The 18,490-nt window shown below is 41.7% G+C and overlaps 1 protein-coding gene and 1 non-coding gene across 18 annotated transcripts in view; both read left to right on the forward strand.

Moving 5' to 3' along the window:
- Nucleotides 1-18,490, forward strand: part of GLI3 (GLI family zinc finger 3) — a 281,827-nt gene that overhangs the window by 235,489 nt on the left and 27,848 nt on the right. The gene's annotated exons all lie outside the window — the stretch shown is intronic.
- Nucleotides 17,695-17,779, forward strand: TRNAQ-UUG. The gene has a single exon. It is a non-coding gene; the product is annotated as a tRNA-Gln (tRNA).

The raw sequence follows: 18,490 nt of genomic DNA on the forward strand, positions 1-18,490 counted from the left end.
CCTAAGATCAAGAGTTGCACTCTCTTCCAGCTGAGCCGGCCAGGCACACTTATTCTGAGCTTTCTTAATATTTGCCTTCTTATGACCACCTTGCATTTCTTTCCTTGCCCATTCCTGAGCATGAAAGTTTTTCCCCACATTTTTTTCCCAATTGTCTGTTGCTTTTCAAAGGGAAGGTGCTGGGGTTTTGTGTCTGTTCCTATTTATTTTGTGTATGGTTAACCTCCTGAATGCTCTTGATGGCCTAAACGGTTCTGTATTTTATTATCTAATACACGCCTATCACCTGCCAGTAATAATAATTGTGTCTTTTTTCTAATAGATAGGTATTGTGTTTCTGTCTCATTGCATCGGATACATTTTTTGAAATCGAGTCAGATAATTCTGATGGTAGCTGTAAGCCTTCTTTTGTATCCGGTTTTAATGAAGCTGTGTTGAATCTGAATATCATCTGTGTAACTCATTTAAGATGGATAATATTGGGACATGTGAATGAAGTGCCCATCTTTCTTTTGGAAATTTCTAAGAATGTTACCTCAAAAGATTGTCATGTTAGTTACTTCATTAACTTTTTGCTACTTAGAGAGATTACCATGTGCTATGGTACATTTCTTTGTCACTCTAGAATGTGCCAGCTAAGTTATTATGATATATTGCTGGGTTTAGTTGTTTTATTTATAATTTCCATATTTTTATGACTGAGATTTGTAGCTTAGTTTCTTTTTGTGCCGCTTTGGTATCAGAGTCATGCCAGATTTTTTTTTGAACGTTCTAAATTATTTCCATCATTTCTCTCTCCAGAGTACCTTACATAGCATGAAAATCTGGTCCTGGAATATTTGAAATAATATTCCCATAAAAATTTTTGAGTCAGGAGTCTTTTGAGAATAAAATCCTTTAATAACTTTAAAAAGTTTTTCTTATGGTTTGGGTCATATCTGGATTTTCAACCTTCTGAGTTGATTTGAATTACTTTTATTTTTACCAGAAAGTCACCCATTTCTTTGAGATTTTCAGTTTAGTGTCATCACGCTGTGGTTAAACTCTTCTATAAATGCCCTCTGTGTGCTTAGTTGTCTCACTTTTATTTTACTTAATTTTTTATTTTACTTTACTTTTAACTTTTTCATTTTATTTTATATTTTACTTTACTTTACTTTTATTTTATTTTCTGCCATTTGTCTTTTCCCCCAGCTGCTTGGGCATGTCAGTGATTTCTCTTATTTTCCTTTTTTCCTCAAAAATGCATTTCTGGAATTAGTTCTTAATTCTGTGTTTGCATTTTAATTTGTGTCCTTTTGTCTGTTTTTTAAAAATGTTTTCTCTTTCATGCTTTTCTTGGATTGAGTTTTGCTTTCTTCTATGACTTCTAGAATGAAATGTTCATCTTATTTTTTTTCTTTTTCTTTTTTCTTTTTTTTTAATGTTTATTTACTTTTGGAGAGAGAGAAACAGAGAAGGAGTGGGGGAATGGCAGAGAAAGAGGGAGATAAAGAATCCAAAGCAGGCTCCAGGCTCTGAGCTGTCAGCACAGAGCCCGATGTGGGGCTCAAACCCACGAACAGTGAGATCATAACCTGAGACAAAGTCGGCTGCTTAACCAACTGAGCCGCCCAGGCGCTCCAGTTTTTTTTTTTTCTTTTTAGATGACAAATGCACTTAGCGATGTCAGCATTCACTTTAATTCAGACTCCATCTCATAATTTTGACAGTCTTTTGATATTTCAGAACGTTCTCTAGTTTTTTATGATTTATTCAGTAGATAGGAAGTCACTTACTCATCAACAAATATTTTTGACCTGTGGCTGTCAGCCAGGCACCGTTGTGGGTTCTGGAGATGCCTCTGTGAACAAGACTCAGAAATCCTAGCCCTCGTGGAGCCTCTTCCTAAGTACATGAACGGGGAGGCTGTTTGCTTAGGTCCCCTGGGGTTCTGTCTGTGAGTGCATTTAAGCTTATGTTATTGCATAATTTTATATGTAAGAGGTGGGTGTGCAGACCCCGCCTTGAATGAAGTTATTTTCACGTGCTGTGCATTTGTTTCCTTCAGTGTTCTCTGGGCAAGTAAAAAGTAAAGAAAGAGTCTGAGGCAGTATTCATTCATTCAGCATTTCTAACAATGCTATTCAAAATCTGTTTGTCTCACTTACTCCTTCGTCTGCTTACCGCATCATGAACTGGCACCCTGGTGCATTAAGTCTCACTGGTTATGTTTCTAAGCTCTCTTCCTCGTAACTTTAACAGGTTTGATTGATGTATTTTGATGTTCTGTTATTTGGCAGAGAAAAGTGTTGCTTTTCTTTAAGGATTATACTTTTATCAAGAGAAAACAATTCTCTTTGCTCCACTTAAATCTTTTTGTCCTGAAGTCTGATTTGTTTAATATCAAGGTTACTATCACTAATATCACATCCATTTAGTTTTTAACAATTCTTTATAATGTTGTTTTCAGTTGACCCCCTCATAAGGTTTATGGTTACGTCTATGATCATCTGAGAGATTTTACCTACAGTGGGTCGATTGGAGCTATTTATTTTGAATGGGAATTTTTGTGTGCTTTTTCCGTTCTTCTCTTTATTTGTGTGTGTATGTGTGTGTGTGTGTGTGTGTGTGTTGCCATATTTTTCTTATTTTTACCATGGCCAATTAGAAAGTAAATATAATGTCCTAAATATCAGTATGTTCACCAATACACTTATTAAATATATGCATGATTTCTAACTACCAAAAAATCGATACCAAAAATAAACCCACATGTACATTATTTTGCAGGACAAATAACTTATCATTTTAAAAAATTATCCCCCCCTTCTCTTCTGCCTTTATCAATTTAATTGGGACTTACAGACTCCGTTATCATTAAACAATTACTAATTTTACCGTGTAAGTCACCTGTGTATTGTTGCATATTTTCCCTATGATATCCACATTTTCAACAATCTCCCTACTTTGCTCTTTGGTTAATTTGGTCTCAGTGCTTCATCCTCTCATGCAATGGCTTTTCCTGTCTCGGGTTTTTTTTTTCCTTTTTTGGATCACTTTGTCAACAGCAAAAACTTTTTTTAAAAAAATCTGCCTTTCTGCATTAGTAGCAATTTACATGAGTCAACTGTTTGGGGGAGAAAATTTTAGTTTCTCTTAACCCATATACTTCAACATTTTCCAAAATACGTTCTGCAGAAACTAGTTCTGTGGGATACTGACAGGTGCCTGGCAAGAAGCTAGAATGAACAAAATACATCATGTCTTGTCCCAAGACTCACCTGATCCTTTACTGTCAGTAGGTCTGTGGCCCTTCGGTAGGAGAATGTGTGGGCACAGCCATGAAGTCTGGGAATCTGTACATAGCCAAACTGCATTATCCTGGGCTTGCTTATTTGGAAGGATATTTCAGGTTTTTCTCTCTCTCGTTTTTTAAAAGAAGTTTATTTTCAAAAGTAATCTCCACACCCAATGTGGGGTCGAACTCACAACCCCGAGATCGGGAGTCACACCCTCCTCTGATGGAGCGCCCCCTGTCTTCGTTTTCATTTCTTTATGATGCCAAATGTAGCTAGGTCTTTTTCAATAAGTTCAGGTGTGGCTTATGCTAAGAACATTTTGTTTGCTCCAATTTGATTTCTCTCTACTTTCAGTATTCTAGTGATTTTCTTCTGGGACATATATGTGTTCATACTACGCACCTTGATTTAATTTGGTTCAGTTTGGTTTCTCTGGTTTCCATTGGCTCCCCACTGCCCCCACTGCCCATCTTGCTCTGCTGGCACATGTTTTAACCAGCTCCCTGTTGCCCTCAGCCTTCCACGTACTTTTTTCTCCACTCGATTGCTTTTTTGTGTGAGGCAGCCTAGCTTCTTTTTCTTTTTTTTAATGTTTATTCATTTTGAGAGAGCATGAGCGGGGGAGGGGCAGAGAGAGAGGGAGACACAGAATCCAAAGCAGGCTCCAGTCTCCGAGCTGTCAGCACAGAGCCCGACGCAGGGCTTGAACTCATGAACCTCGAGATCATGACCTGAGCCGAGGTCAGACGCTTAACTGACTGAGTCATGCAGGCGCCCCAGTAACAACTGCTCTTGATTTCTGCATCTTTCTGGAATTCCTTTATGAGTACATAAGCAAACACAAATATAAATTGTCATTCTCCTCCATGTTTTCTGTGTCTGTATAAACAGAGGCATGCACTTGGCTCAGCACAAGCAGATTCCATGCTTGGCAAGCAGTCACCCCAGCAGGGCGGAGGTGGAATGTTCCTTCCGCCCATCTAGGTGGGAGACTGCTGTTAGTTCTTCTGTCCCGGGTGCATCGTGTCGTGGTGTGGCCCTCACACATGGCTGGGCTCTCGGTTCCAGCGCTGTTCAGCAGTAGGGCTCAGCCCATGATGCACTGCGTGTTGCTGACCACCCCCTGCTTCTCTGTCTCTGTAGCAGGCCCTGGGATAGAAAAGACTGTTCATTTAGACACTTTTGTGGCATTTTAGTGTTGTCACCAGTTTGGCGTCCAAGCGTTGTCATCAGTGGCTCCTCTCACTGAATAACGTGTGGACAAATTTGGGTATTGTCAAACTCTTGCGCTGAGTGCACTAGTGTGACAGGACCTGGGACCACACCTCCCTCGTATACAGATGGGAGTGGCCTGGGAGGGTCCTTCACCATGAGAGAGTGAGGACCACAAATGTAGGGTGCTTGGAGATACAGTGTGTGACAAACATGAAAGGAGTGGTTGATGAGGCGGGAAGAACCACGGGGTGACTTGAAAGCAGTTGTGGTTTTTATGGGAGAGGATATTTGCCTAATTTTGTGGTCAGTATGGTCCCGGTCCCCAGAGCCAATGGAATGCAGTAAAATCAATCAAAATCTTTTTCCACCTCTTCAGATAAGTCCACCTCCTGGTTCAGATGTGTCCAGAGGGCAACATGACTTGATTCAAGACTATGCTGCTTGAGTTAGTAACAGGTCAGTCATGGCCTGAGTTTTCAGCTCTGCTGTTGTTCCGGATACGACAGTGGAAACAGGTGTTCCCCGTCTCCTCCATGTGTCGCCCATGTTCATCCAGATGGTTCCATTTTTTTCATAATAGTTTTTGCCATCGGAGGTTAGACTTTTATGAAGAGTAATTCCTCCCATGCAGTTGTGTCCCATGGAAAGTGAGGAAAATAGAACACTATCCTCTTTCAACAAGAAACCCAAATCATCTGAATAATGTGATTTACATACTAAGTCAACTTCCAACTTTTTCAAAAAACTCCATACTACGTGTAGCAAATTTTGGATACTCTTGAGCAAGATTTAAATCCATGTGCTCATCAAAAAATAAATACATAGGGGCGCCTGGGTGGTTCAGTCGGTTGGGTGTCTGACTTCAGCTCAGGTCATGATCTCACAGTCCATGAGTTCGAGCCCCGCGTCAAGCTCTGTGCTGACAGCTCAGAGCCTGGATCCTGCTTCAGATTCTGTGTCTCCCCGTCTTTCTGTCCCTCCCCCACTCACACACTCTTCTCTCTCTCTCAAAAATAAACATTAAAAAAATTTAATTTTATTAAAAATAAAATAATAAAATAATAATTTATTAAAATAATAAATTAAATAAATAAGTAAATAAACCCATGTGCTCATCATACCCCATAGAGGCTGAAAAACCATAGGGGAGGAAATGCAGAGAAGTAAACAGACATTGAAATAGATTTGGTCGAGGGGCGCCTGGATGGCTCGGCAGGTTAAACGTCTTGCTCTTGATTTCGGCTCAGGTCATGACCTCTCGGTTAATGAGATCGACCCTGCCATCAGGCTCTGTGCTGACAGCATGGAGCCTGCTTGGGATTCATTCTCTCTCTCTCTCTCTCTCTCTCTCTCTCTCTCCCCCCCCTCCCCCCTCAAAATAAATAAATAAACATTAAAAAAAAGAAAAGAAATAGATTTGGTTGAAAAAGAATACTTTTAGGTGAAAAGAAAGGAAGAAATTAATTGAAGATGTTAGTTCACATTCACCTCAAGCTTTATTTAACAAAAAAGTGATTTGACATCTGGTGTCTAAAGCTTGAAAGATAATTTGGTGAGCAATGCAGAGGGGGACACAGCCATCGCCTGAGCATTAAGTTGGCTCTGTCACTGTAATTTGTATGGAGCCAATATTATGTTAACACCATTCCCAACCTCTGCCAATAAAATTAAGTGCCCTATTGAAATGCTGCAATTCATTATTTTACTTTCTTGTTAAAAGTAATGCATTTCGTACTTCATAGGCTGATGAGAGGTGTTAAGAGTTAGAACTGGAATATATTTTGGAGGCATTAAGGAAGGCAAAAATTCTCTAACTGATGGCTGTGGAATAGGCCCATTAATGCTTCATTACCAATTTGTTTGACATAACCCATGTCTTGCCATAGTGAGAAGCAGTAGGTTGCCACAAATCCCGGGCATCCTTTGAATGGTTTTTACAGGCTTTCTGGACACTTCAGATAAGAAGCAGTGAAAGAGCTATTTTTTTTTTAAATATGTGTAAAGAAAATACGGTGTTCTCTGTCACATGCTTGGAATTCGAGCCTGTGGTGTGAATAACCTTAGAAGAGCTGCCATATATTGATTACTTCAGCTGTCTCCGTTTAGTTATAAAATAAATGAAGTCAGCTCTTGGCTCCTCTGACTCCCTAATGACCACTTCCTTCATTCACCTCCTCTTTCCAAGCATTACCCTAGGACGACCTGGTGAGGCCAGTTGAATTCCGGATCCTTGCCTCTCGCCAAAAAAATCAACAAACAAAAAGACAGTCTCTGTGCATCAGGCATGTAGAAGATGTTCTCAGTCCTAGAGTATAAGCTTCCATGCAAAGTACAGCAAGAAAAATATCTGTATGAGAGCTGAATTGAGATAATCGTTTTTAGGGCCTCTAGGTGGGTAAATAGCCTACCACCACCCCCCCCCCAATGAAATATGAGGAAACTGACATGATTGCATCACATTATGGATTCATATTGTTTAGCTGAGCACCATTTCCTGAGCACCTGCTGTGTGGGGGTCATGGGGAAGGCTTGTGGGCACCAAGACGAAGGAGATGTAGCCCCTCCTCTGGAAGCAGGCTAGGAAGGCCAACAGCCATGCTCATTTAAGATAAATCCATGTAGAATGCAGAGCAGACTATCCTTAGAAGAATTTCAGTGTTCAGGAGAGTTAGGGCACATTTACCATCCAGTTGGGACACCAGCTCTTTCCTTCTTTCCCTCTTTTCTTTGTAAGTTTCTGTCTCATGGTATGTTTCTTCTCCTCTGCTCATCTGATCATATGAATGCCCAGAGCAGCAGTGGCTCTGATAGTCTGTGATCTGGAATGATCGTTGGCTCCGCCAGGAATAGTCCATAGCATCCACTTTAATAAAATGTGAACATTGACAACTCCTTAGTCCTAGGCAAGCCCAGTGTAAAAACGTCAGCTGCAAACTTGGCGAAGTCCAGCCACCGCATAGCAGCTTTTAAGGATGTTGTAAAATTCTTTCCATAAATAATGTTAAAGGGGAAAAAATAAAAGCTGAACTTGTCATAAAGTCAGGTTTTCTTACCAGCCTTCCAACCGGCAAGGCAAGGATGCAGTTCTTTTCTGAGAGAAGGCATCTTAGACTTAGATTATATAGTGTATAGAAACATCAGAGAGAAGAAAAACCCAAACCTCTGTTAGAAAAAAATCTTTTTTATATAGCCATAAAAGGGAAATGGTTCCCGCCCACACCACTCTCAGCTGAGATTAAGGGAGTGTCTCTCCCAGCAGCTTTCCAATATGAAGAAATAAAAATCCCAGTGCTTCTGCCCATGGTTTCATGGCCCCGTGGACCTTGCACAGGAAATCAAGGAAGGCTTGTAAAACACTGCATTCACAGAGCTCAACGTTTCGCTTTACCACACTTGCCACATAAGGACGCATCGGCTCAAATCGGAACAAGATGTGATCTTACTGAGAAAGAATCCTTATAATATCACGTTACCTCCCCCTGAAAATTCCCCCAAGCATGTATAAAATCCAGAGGACCTAAAGTGGAACACCGAAGAAAGCCTTTAAGGCTAAAAAGCAAGCTGCGTTTACTTTCCTTGTATCATATTATATAGACATATTACAATTATGTCCACGATTAAAAGCACTGTCATGCTGCATTATGAACTGTTCTTATGTTTAGGATTAGATAACTCTTCCCCCACACCCCCACGGATTCCTTTTATGTCCTAAGGGCAAATCCTTTCTCTTGGGTCAGGAATGTAATAAGGTAGGTTTTCCTCTCTCTGGGATATTGTGTCTGTCTCACTGTGTTTAAATTGATGCAGAAAGCTCTTCAGAGCAAAATACAGTATTTTCTTTGTATATGAGCCAACAGTTGACTAACCCACAGGGAATTCTCTGTGTTGAGCATTTTAAAGGCACAGGTTGGGTATGTTTGAATTGCTGAAGCTCAGGGAAAACCACTGGGAAAATGGCCATGGCTCTGGGAAGAGCTGCCTTCTTTCTCACGTGGCCGGGGGGGGGGGGGGGGGAGGCAGGGAGAAAAACCACTGTTCTAACCAATAATTTTTTAATGACAAATTAAGTCAGGAAAAGTACCCCGCTTATTTTAATAATACTGGTGCAAGACAGGAATAAAGAGGAATTGCAGTTTGCGTAAATGGAGGTTACATAGAATTTAAAGGCATTTAGCTACCTAAAATGAGTTCCCTAAACAGTTTTCTCTCCATCAGACCTATGAATTGTTAACACATACCTCCTGGGAGTTGAACCACAGACCATGGTCTCCAGAACCAGCAAATTTGCCATTTGAAGTAAAAGGGAATTTCTCCGGTTCGGTATCTCCTTCCAGACCACGAGCTGCCAGAGGTCAAGGCCGTTGCCAACCAAGGATAACTTATTTAACCCCCATAATGTTGGTTATGGTTTTGGTAGTACCCCAGAGTCTAGGATCTTGGAATTCATACAAAGTATAAGCAGTATACAGTTTGTGTGTGTGTGTGTGTGTGTTCATATACATGCCCAAAGGGATATATGTTTCCTTCCTTCATTCCTTCCTTCCCTCCTTCTTTCCTTTCTTCAGGGTGCAGGTCACCCTCTCTTGACAGTGCACTTTCTGTAGCATTTAATTTAAAAAAAAAAGTCCCCCCTCTGATGAGCCCTTTGGCTCTTTATTTCTGACAAATGAGTTGACTCTTTCTTGACCTTGAATCTGCCGCTTTTTTCCCTCAGGCTCATCTGTGTGTAGGTAAAAAGTTTAGCTCTGGATTCTGTTTTGATCTCTTCCACAAACTTGTGGGGCACTAGTAAGTAAGTTTCTGAACCTCTCCGAGCATCAGGAAAATCCCCCTGTAGGAGGTAAAGGGTCAGAGAGAATGAACCACGTGGAAAGACATTGGTCAAGCAGGCCCGGTATAGAAGTTAGTGTGAGCAAAGGTGTTCAGCACACAGCCTGCCTGCCCCGTCCCTAGAAACAGAGGAGAGGAGAGGGCAGAGCAAGAATGATCATAATGCTGGCCAGCACCTTCGCGTGGCCTTGTGCAATGGATTTTTATCCATTCGTGGGAAGGGCCTCGATTAGGAGGGCCTGGGACCAGCGCTCAACTTGACTCTTTTTTAAAACATGCTGCTGCTCCTCATTGTTGTAGCTGAGTTACCTGAAAATTGAAATGCACAGAAATCGCTTTGCAGGTAATGTAGATAAGATGGCAAATAGGACACTTTTACTTTAAATATCCAGGTGACAAGATTTGGACCAAACATTGAGTTTCAATTAGCTTCAGTCTCTGGGTTTTTTGTTTGCTTTTTTTTTTTTTAGTACATTCACTATTTTTCCCCTACAGAGTGTTAAAATTCATAACGTTTTAACCAGTTTCTGCACTATTATAATTACACTATATTAATACTCTGTTAATATGCAGTGTGGAGGCAATTTGAAGGGTCAAATTAAACTTTTTAAAAGTTGCATGATTGCACAATGTATACTGGCCACGTTTTCCTAGGAAAATGTGCTTATAAAATAAAATAACGTTTTATAGAATCAAACCCCCAAATTAAAAGCATATTTTTAGGAATAAATTAGCACTTCTTGAGAAATCAAATTTTTACTTTGGCGGAGAGGTAAAAGGCAAAACAAACACAAAATCCAGGAATGGCTCAAATTCAAAGAAAGTCACCTCCCCCGGGAGTGATTTCACCATGTGAAGAAGGATGGTGCTTTAGCACAAGGGGGGCTAACTTCCCAGTTCTCTTTTGTGAGGGCCACAGATCATTTCACACACACACACACACACACACACACACACACCCCTTTAAAGTTGCCAAGTTTAAACCTGTGTTTTCCTTATTTATTTCTCCAATTGAAACTCTGTCTGAGCAGCCTTACTTCCTCATTGCTGTCTTTTCCCATGCTTTAGTCATGGTAGGGGGCGAAATTTCCATTACATTAATGAGATTTTCACAAGCAGATTAAAGATGAAATATGCCCTTCAGTCTTCTGCGATTTAACAGCCCTGCATTAGGAAGAAATCTCTGTATAAACTATCGACAAACACAATAGCCAGGGGGCGAAATTCCAGGGAGACAGAGTAGAGCCTAATCACAAGGGTAACTTGACCTTTTTTTTCCCTCTCTCCTTCATCTGAAGCATTTTGAATTATTTCAAGAGAAACTTAGCAAAACTTCAGATGATTTGACTTCCACAGGATTAGGACTTAAATGCCAGAGCCCCTACCCCAAAATTGTATCAACATCGTGATGGCGGGCAAAAATAAATTTTAGAATTCCTTTTCATTAATACGTATAGGAACCGACTAAGATAACTCTGCATTATGTCATTACTAGCTCAGAACCTCAATCTACAGTCACGGCATAAAAGGGGGTTCTGTTTGGTGGACCCTGAAGGCGTATGGGAGGCTGAGGTTTATCGGATTGTTGAGAAAAGAAGAATCACAGGAAATTGCTTCTGTTTCCTGTGGCTTCTGGTTCTCAAAGCACAAATGGAAGGCGATGGGCTGGGGGTAACGCTGAGAACTGGGCCCACATCAGTTCTCAACCTGGTATTTCCAATAACACATTCCTCCAACAAATATTTATTGAGCATTTACTATATGCTGGGCACCGTTCCAGGCACTTGGAACCCATCAGGGAACAGAATCAATAAAAATCTCTGCCTGTGTGGAATTTACATCCTCATGGGGAGGCAGACAATAAATCAGAAATAGTCTGTACGTAAAGTATAGTGTGTGCGAGGTGATGAGGGCCATGGGGAAAATCCAGCAGCCGAGGCCAAGGGAGTGGGGAGTTCAGGGGTGAGGAGGGTGTACTATAAATGGGGTGATCAGTCTCATTAAGGAGGTGACATTGGAAGGAGGACTTGAAGGAGGTCCAATAATCTTGGCTTAGTGACCCCGTCCCAGATGAGAGCCAGGTGTCTCCAGCTACATCGTTCAGTCTCAGGAGTGGACTTTTCCTTTGAGGCACTGGTTCTGCACTGCTTCCGTGCGCTGCAGGGGCCAGGTCTCATGTGTCCCCTGCCCGCACCCCGTCCATTCCATCTTGCGGGCACTCGGGCCCTGGTGACCATGCTGCAAGATGCGGGGAGCAATCTTTGCTTTTCCAGCCCTGCAGGCCTCCTCGACGAAAGGCTGTTACGAAGAATGGAATTTTACAGACAGCTCAGGGGAATCACGGAGGGTCCAAACCAGCAAAGAGCTTGTAATAATGGACACTTGTGGTCTCTGTCAAAGTTCTTTAGTCCCTTCCAGCATGGGAGTTACACATGGTCCACTTGTCCTTCGGAAGCTCCAAGCTCCCCCATGATGCTCTCTTCCCTATCTGATTCCCTAAAACATACTACAGCTGGGAAGCTGTTGCTGCTAGAAAGCCTAACTTTTGTTGTCTTAGCTTATGCCCGGGGGTCCTCCGGATACACCCAGGGCACCCCCTTCCCCACCATTGCATGCAGTCTCCTTTGTCCCTCTTCCACTTCTGTTTCATTCTGTTTCTTAAACACTGGTTTCTCATCATCTCCAGTGACTTCCTTCATCCTCCGCAAAGTCTCCATAGGTCAGGGTCTTTCACGTTGGCCTTTGTGAAGTCCTTAAGATTCTGTGTGTGGGGGTCACCAAAGATAATATGGTGTGGGGAAGGGGGCTGCCCTCCTCCTTCGCTTAGGCCTTTTTCAGATTCTTAAATCTTGAGACTTGTCTTCTTTGCCGGATGTCCTTATGGAGATGTCCTGGAGGTACTTGCATTATGTCTTGCCCCAAACAGAAACATCATCTCTTTCAAATTCTCCCAGAATCTCTCAAGCTAGAAACTTCAGTATCACCTGTTCCTCCTCTCTCTAATTCACCATCCACAAACTATCCCAAATTGTCTCTCAATCTAGCTCTTTCTCGCCATCTTCTTGGTGGCTGTCTGGGGCATAGGTGCCTTAGAGTATCCGGCACCCCTCGTGGTTTTGCACCAGCCTAGGTGGTAGCAGAAGTCCTGTTGCAGTATACTCCCTGCTCCCTCCCTCACCCCTCCTGTATTATGTACATGGACATGCACCCATGCGCGCACACACTCACCCTTCCTGTGTACATGCACACACACGCACACACGCACACCTTTCCTGCACTATGTACATGCACACGCAGGCACGCACACTCACCCCCCTGTACTATGTACATGCACCCACACACACACGTACACACACACCCCTCCTGTACTATATACATGCACATGCACACGCACATACATTCATCCCCCGGTACTATGTACGTGCACACACACGTGCACACACACACACACCCCTCCTATACTATATACATGTACATGCACACGTGCACACACATTTCCCTGTACTATATACATGCACGCACACACATCCCTCCTATACTGTATACATGTACATGCACACGTGCATACACATTTCCTTGTACTATGTACATGCACACACACACACCCCTCCTGTACTATATACATGTAGGTGCACACGGACACATACACTCATCCCCCTGTACTATGTACATACACACATGTGTCCCCCTGTACTATGTACATGCACATGTGTGTGTTTACACATTCAGCCCACACTCAGTGGCATTTGCCAACACATCATGATTTTCCTTGACCCTGGACCTCTGTAGCTCTCTCTCCTCTGGGATACACTTTTCTCTGTGCTGGGTTCCCTCTCTTTATTTTGGATTCAGCTCATTTACCTGCGTGTGAAGCCTGCCCTGACTTCATTCTGTCACCACTGTAGTCAAACCACTTGTTTCCCACTCACCCCACTTCAAATATTATCTCAGACACAGTGCACATGCCTTACTCTTCTTGTCTTGCCCCCAGTATACGAATGAATTCCTATATCCTAGTGCCTGGACCAATGTTCTTTCTATAAACTCTATGCTTTCTACTGACATGATAAAGGAAATTACAATCTGCATATGGAATAGTTAGCATGTTCCTATATCATACAGGATATTTTATTCTTATATACTCACATGTGCCAGCAATAGGGACTAAGATGTTTCGAAGGGGTCCTGTACACCAGGGTGAATAAGAGTTCATTGAAGAGTGGCGGAAAAGTTCCACACGTTGAAAAGCTTGCTAACGTGGAGATGTCCTAGGGACATCTCCTAGGGAGATGTCCCTTCCATCCTGTTTTGCTAAGACAAACTGGCAAAGCCAGGGGCCTTGAGCTTACTAGTTTTCTGTCATGTGGGGCAGTGAGGGAAGGAAGAGGGTGGTGCATTCCTTTGGGTGGCTTGCTTTTTATTTACAATAGTGTCCATGATGTGAAAGCTAATTTTTAAACAGCGCTCCTTTCTGCATTCCAACAGCCACTCTTGGACGAAATCCAGTGGACATGTCTTACTCAGTGTTGCCTCTTCAGGGTTTAGCACAGTAACTGTGATATCATAAATAAGCATTGAGTTAATAGTGAATGAATAAGTCAGCTCAGCGGGGACTTGTGGGCAGATTTCCAAGTGGATAATTTTGCCTGCTTGCCTGCCTCCTTCCTTTCTTCCAATAGCTCTTGAGATTTGCCTGGGTTTCTGTCATTAGCAGCCCCCACCCACCCCTACTTTGCACACATACACACACACTCACCTAAACTCCCATTGACTCTGAAGGAAGACTCCCAGCACTTTTCAGGCAGGAACCTCCCCTAGCAGTGTAGTGGGCAGAAACCCTCAGGGACGAGGTTGGGTCTGGGCTGGCACCAGAATAACTCTGCCTCATGTCTTCAAAGGATCCCAGGAAAAAAGAGTCTGGACTTTTCTCCAAATGTTAAAAATAGACTTTCATTTGAAATTCAAACATATTTTATTGTATCTGTCATTATTTTGACAAATATTTTAGACCTCAAAATTAGGGTTTAAAAATTTATCAAAGGGGCATCTGGGTGGCTCAGTGAGCTAAGCATCCGACTCTTGATTTCAGCTCAGGTCATGATCTCACAGTTCGTGGGTTCAAGTCCCACATTGGGCTCTGTGCTGGAACTGTGGAGCCTGCTTGGGATTCTCTCTCCCTCTCTCTCTCTGCCCCTCTCTCTTTGCCCCTCCCCCATGCATGCTGGCTCTCTTGCTCTCTCTCTCAAAATAAGTAAGCCTTAAAAAATGAATAAATAAAATGAATATGAGTTTGTAAGACAGTATGCCAGTTTCAAGGCCAATTGTTATAATGTCCAGAATCAGTCTTCAGTAATGTGGATGGAGCATAGACACTTTTATAAGGGTGGTGAAGAGAGACCACCCATTCAAATCCTGTCTCATCTTTACTCCTCTGTGTTTATTGTATTCTTGAATTTCAAATGTCCTCACAACCACACTATATATTCAGGCTCTTTCCAAAGGGCAGTGCCCGTATGCTCCATGTGGATTGCCAAGATCATAAAAATTAAGAACTAATTAAAGGCTAAAATTTTTTCTGCTTCTAGATAATGGAAACTCTTTCTGTCTTCCATCTCAAACAGGAACAGTTTACATCTACCTTTTTGCGTTCAGGGAGACTTTAAAATTGAGTCTTCCTTCATCATGTGTATGGGTGTGTGTGTGTGTGTGTGTGTGTGTGTGTGTAAGCATTAAACTCCTTAAAATTAGAAGTGCAAGGAGTCCTGTTATAATTGCCATTATATTATTGTACCAATCCAACCTACTTTTTAAAGTTTATAACAAAAGAATTGCTTTGACCATAGGTTGAAGAACACAACTACTCTACAAAAACTAGCAGGAATTATTATTATACAGAGAAACTACCCATTAACCTTTTCTCTTCATGGCCAAAATCCAGGTCCATAGGGTAGGAGGATTTTAATCCCGGGGACACAGTTAGACTTTTGAAATCTTTAATTTGGTGATATTTGCCATTACTGTGGATGGTAACACTTTCCAGATACACTGGGTTTGTAGGGATGATCCATTCCTATGAGTGACTAAGGATACATTTTGTGGCCATCTTTCCTGGGCCCTGTGGCCTTAGTCTAGAGCCAGTTGAAGAACCAGAAGGTGGGGCTTTCACACTGTGTCTTGGGAGCTAGTGCTGTGATCAGAAACGTTGGCACTCACTGTATTTGGTGGATTGGCTCATTGCAAAAAGATGAAAAATTTTAAAAATGTGTTTTGGAGATTGGTTTTCCAAACTGTTTCATCCCATGATGACACAACTAAGATTATCTTGCCTGTCTGCAGTTAGCAGTCTTATTTCTAGACAGGTGTTACTAAATCCTAAATCTTTACTTGCTTAACTCTTTGTATTTGTCTTTTTGGCAACTGGGCCCCCAGTCCATCTCCTTAAGATGCGTTTGTATTTTTATTGTTATTTTGCCTCAAACAAAAGTTGGTTTTTGAAAGAATAAGATAAAAAACAAAATGTGCCCAGTAATTTGTACAAAGGATGTAATTTGTAGAAAGAAAGTAATTTGAAAGATGCGATGAAACCACTTTACCTCTCTTTTTGAAATCTTGGTGGAATTTAAATGCTGGCCCTTCCAGAAAAGTTCTCAAAAGGTTTTTTGTTTAACAAAACACCTTATTAAACTATAAGAGAACCTTCTTAAAAGAGAAGAGTTACATTTATGTTTTGTGAAATTGTTTTTTAATGTTTATTTTTTGACAGCGCTCAGTGGGGGAAAGGCGCAGGGGTGTGGTGGAGGGGGGGTGGCTAGGGGGTGGGAGGAAGATCCAAAGCAGGCTCTGAGCTGACGGCAGTGAGCCCAATGCGGGGCTCGAACTCACGGACCATGAGATCATGACCTGAGCCGAAGTCAGACACTCAACTGACTGAGCCACCCCTGTAAAATAATTTAGAGTTCAGAGAACAAAACTACAAGAGATGAAGAACTTTTACAATCCTTACAAGGAGTTAGAGGCCCTGAACCCATTTTCAAGAATGAAGATGTTTTCCTTTTAACTAAGTAATATGAATAACATTAATCTATATTAACACTTACATTTTACTTTTTAAAAATTCTTCTCAAAAATGAAAATTTCCTGTGGTGTTAGGTCATCTTACTATGAAGCCAGTATACTATCATTGTGTATACATGATTCTGAGCCAGTACCTGCCACACTTCTGGAGTGGGAGGAGATACAAGCCAGGTCACTTATATCGCAAATGAGACATTTACACCTGGTAATTTTATAATTCAAGGTAACAACAAAACCAAAAATATAAAAATTCTGAATTGACTACCCTTGAATTTGCCATGAGATTTTAGTACATGTTAAACTGTATAATGCATTAGAAAATACCAGATTTTTCAAATCATGCCCTATTTTGCTTGAACTCACTTGAAATAATACAAGCGTAGGATATTTTAGTGTTGCTTCAATCTCTGCACAGAGTTCCCTTTTCTCCGTCTTTCTACTCATCTCTACAACTTGAAAGATGAGGAAGGGATATACAGAGAAGTTGTCACTTATGTGACATTCTCAGGTTGTTAACTCTGAGTCCAGTATGAAATCCACCAGGAAATATTGTATCATTGAAGTATGTTCTACTTTAACTCTGTCTGTGGATCGTGTGTGTGTGTGTGTGTGTGTGTTAATTCTGTAATAGAAGTTTTGATTAAGGTACAGCCTGGCGCTGCCAGAGAAACCATTTGCTAGGCCCAACCCCTACTCTGTCTGGAGATGGATGCAGGAGAAAGTCAGATCCATTTCTCAACCACTTTTCCTCTGTCCACCCACAATCCCCTGTCACCAAAGTCCATCACCAAGTACAGTAGACCCTTGAACGACACAGGGGTTGGGGCACTGACCCTCCATGCAGTGGAAAATCTGTGCATAGCTTTTGTCTCTCCCAAAACTAAACTACGAATAGCCTAATGTTGACTTACCAGAACATAAATAGTTGATTAGCACATATTTTGCACATGTATTATTTACTGTATTCTTATGATAAGGTAAGCTAGAAAAAAAGAAAATGGTATTAAGAAAGTCATAAGGAAGAGGAAATAAATTTATAATAATGTACTGTAAAAAGTCTGCATATAAGTGGACCCATGCAGTTCAAACCCCTGCTGTTCAAAGTGTTCAAATGCACACTTTCATGGTTTTTTTTTTCTTTTTTTTTTTTTTTTTGGAGGGAGGAGAGGGTAACATCTTTATTGACATACACTTACTATACCTTGTGTGAGGCAAACATGTTAACCACTACACTAGGGAAACCCTACCTCATATACCATGTGATTCACCCATTTAAAGTATACAACTCAGGGGCGCATGGGTGGCTCAGTTGGTTAAGCATCTGACTTTGGCTCAGGTCATGATATCATGGCTCGTGGGTTCGAGCCCCACCTCGGGCTCTGTGATGACAGCTCGGAGCCTGGAGCCTGCTTCCGATTCTGTGCCTCCCTCTCTCTCTGCTCCTCCCCCACTCACGTTCTGTCTGTCTCTTTCTCTCAAAGATAAATAAACATTAAGAAAAATTTAAAGTATACAACTCAGTGTATTTTGATATAAACACAGAGTTGTGCAACCATCCCCTCAATCAATTTTACAATGTTTTCATTAGAAAGAAAGAAACCCCATCTCCCAGTCTCTTTGCAGCCACAGGTAACCACTAGTCTACCTTCCTTCTTTCTTTCTTTCTTTGTTTTTCTTCTTGAAAAGATTTTATTTTTAAGTAATCCCTGCACCCAACGTGGGGCTCGAATTTACAACCCCAAAATCAAGAGTCGCATGTTTTACCCACTGAGCCAGCCAGGCACCCCTGGTGTACCTTGTTTCTATAGAGACCTGCCTATTATGGGCATTCGTATAAATGGAATCATACAATCTGAGTCCTTTTGTGACTGCCTTCTTTCACTTAGCGTATTGTTTGGGTTCACCCACGTTGTAACAGGTGTCGGAACATCATTCCTTTCACTTTGAGGGGGAATGTGATGGAGCTCCAGTGCGTGGAGCATACCTCCAGCCAACGGGGTCAGGGTGGCACTGAGGGTGGTATCTTAAGTTAGTTTCCATTGTCTAATTGCAACACTGGGAGGCCCTTTGTCTGACATTTACCTTCTTTT

Source organism: Panthera tigris, chromosome A2 (genome assembly GCF_018350195.1).
Source record: "Panthera tigris isolate Pti1 chromosome A2, P.tigris_Pti1_mat1.1, whole genome shotgun sequence".
Taxonomy (NCBI): Eukaryota; Metazoa; Chordata; class Mammalia; order Carnivora; family Felidae; genus Panthera; species Panthera tigris.